Consider the following 2,808-nt stretch of genomic DNA (forward strand, 5'->3'; position numbering starts at 1 on the left):
GCCATGTTGGCCAGGCTGGTCTCGAACTCCTGGCCTTATGTGATCAACCTCCCAAAGTGCCAGGATTATAGGTGTGAGCCACTGCACCCGGGCCTGTAGTAGCTTAAAATTTTCTTTAAGAAAATTCCTTATTTTAAAAATAACCCTTGTATAAGTACAAGTGATTATGACAAATGATGTAAAAATGGCATTCATGATGTCTGAAACAAGCCTAAATAGAATTCAAGATTAAACTAAATGATTTTCACTAGGCACATTCAAGGTTTTACATTTTATGATTGAAAAAAAATTTGTTTTGAAAACTTTATTTCATATTCTTTCCTGTAGGATTTTGCTACAGATAACTTTGGGAATGAATAAAGTGGAATGGTAACTTTTCAGTGGTTCAGAATTGAATTAGACTTCTTGTGATTGTGATGTTTGGTTTCCATTCAAATACATGAAGTGAGATGTCATATCCTGAATATAGTTTCTCTTCCCCAATTACTGATAGCATGTCTGTCAGCCAGCGAAGATTAAGACCAGAGTTTCTCTAAATTCCTCTCATTATTCCACTAAGGCACATTAAAATAATTTTGGGAAACCAAGTATCACAGATTTTTCCATGAAGTCCTAAATCTTCTTTAAAGTCAGAATAGGTATCTTAGTTACTGATAGTATTCAGGGTTTTTTCTCCCTTGGTGATGTCATTGCATCAGTGAAAAAACATTTCTCTGAGGGGTAAGAAAGGTATTCTGGTAATACATTATCATCAATCCTTAAACACTAACAGTGTTGGTACTTATCATAAAACCGACTCATCTCTTAAAACCAGAAAGATTATCTGAGACTGTCCTTCACATTATACTTTGCTTACTGCCTTATAAGAATAAGAGTTGCTCATTGTGTTTATTTGCTGTCCTCCATATTCTCCGTTGCACCATTGGTGTATAATGTTGAGTTTCATTGAATATTATTTGAAGTATTACAGAAGGCAGCTTGCTTCTTAATCTATGCATCTTTGGGGTTTCTGAAGAAATTTAATTCTTTGATGTAAAAAGGAACGGTTAAAAGAGTTGGAAACTCTGCATCTGTGTATATATATATTTTTAGCAATAAAGCAGCATGGGCTGAGAATGCACTGAAATCTCATCACGTGTCGTTATTTGAAATGGGTAATTTTAAATAATGCAGTACATGCTGACGATGGGAGAAGGAGTCTTTCCAAAGACCTGTGCCAAAGTACTCTTCAGATGTCAAAGAACAAAGGACCAGGTTATTTGAGACATAGTTGTAGCAGTTTCCAGTGTGTTGTACAATGGAACAGGCAGCCATTCAAACCTCAATATGTAATGTTGCTTTTGTAGCCATAGTTTTGGAATACTTTTTCCAACATATATGTAATTGCCTTTATTTTGTGTCTCTATGTGTGTATCCACATACATGGAGTTTAATAGTATTCATTGAACACCAACTGTGTGATAAGCACTGCTCTAATTACATTAGATGCATTAACTAACTCATTTAATGCTCACTACAGCACTATAGTTTTTATCCCTATTTTACATAGAAGGAACTTAAAACAGATACATTGTTCCAGTTTATGGCTAGTAGGTACCCAAGCCACAGTTTGGTTCCAGAGCCTGCTCACTTACCAGGTTGCTATATTGTGCCTCAAAAATATAAGGGAAGAAGTATATTTTCACTCTGTATTTTGTCATACATCTTTTTTTCTAGAGTGAGCATGTAATCTGAAAAAAATCTATTTAAAGCTAGCCAGTTTAATTTGATGTAAAGGTCAAGCATTTAATTTCTTTTTTTTTTTTTTTGAGACAAAGTCTCGCTCTGTTGCCCAGCCTGGAGTGCAGTGGTGCGATCTTGGCTCACTGCAACCTCTGCCTCTTGGCTTCAAGTGATTCTCATGCCTCAGCCTCCCGAGTAGCTGGGACTACAGGCACACGCCACCACGCCCAGCCAATTTTTGTATTTTTAGTAGAGACGGGGTTTTGCTGTGTTGGCCAGGCTGGCCTCAAACTCCTGACCTCAAGTGATCCACCCGGCCTGCTCTTTTCATGTCTTAACATGGCATGTCTTTTAGGTTCATTGTTTTCCTACTCCTTGTATGTCAAGAAATTACATTTTGCATGTGTTGTGGAGATGCTGTTACTTGCTTTAGTGAGCGCTTTTCTAATCTGCAGACCATTTACATTTCCTATTTGCAGCATGCTGTGTGCAAACACTCCATAATTTGGAGTATTCAATTATTTGTTAGGGCTCTTCCTATTTCCAAATGTGCTGAATTGTCTGTTGATGGGATTTTCAGACCTTTTCATGAGAACTGGAAATGTAGCTGGGTGGCACCTACCTAGGTTGCTATGTAATAAGTAGACTCTTTCTCTTGGGTATAGTAAGCCTTAGACAGCTTTCACTTTTATCTACTTTACTTGTGGAAATAAAACAGTTGTTTTGTTCTGAAATAAGAAGATAGCTTTCTGTAGAGAAGGAATTCCTACCTCTAAAAGCTGCCTTGAAAACTCAGAAGTGGCAGTTTTCTGAGATGATTTTTCAATTTCAGTATTAGGGAGAGTCCAGCATTTGCTGACACAGATTCTACATAACTAATGTATGATAGCAAATGCAAAACTATTATAATGTGGTGTATCTTGTGCAGACACAGGTTAGAACAAGTAGACTCTGGCAGCAGATCTCCAGAGACCCAAGTTTAGATTCTCATTGTGTATCTGAAGTAGTTATACTCTTGACTTAAGTAGTTTAGTGCCTGGAAGAATCCATTACTGAAAAGCATTTAAATTAAAAAAAAAAAAAAAA

Source organism: Colobus angolensis, unplaced genomic scaffold, assembly GCF_000951035.1.
Source record: "Colobus angolensis palliatus isolate OR3802 unplaced genomic scaffold, Cang.pa_1.0 Scaffold420, whole genome shotgun sequence".
NCBI lineage: Eukaryota > Metazoa > Chordata > Mammalia > Primates > Cercopithecidae > Colobus > Colobus angolensis.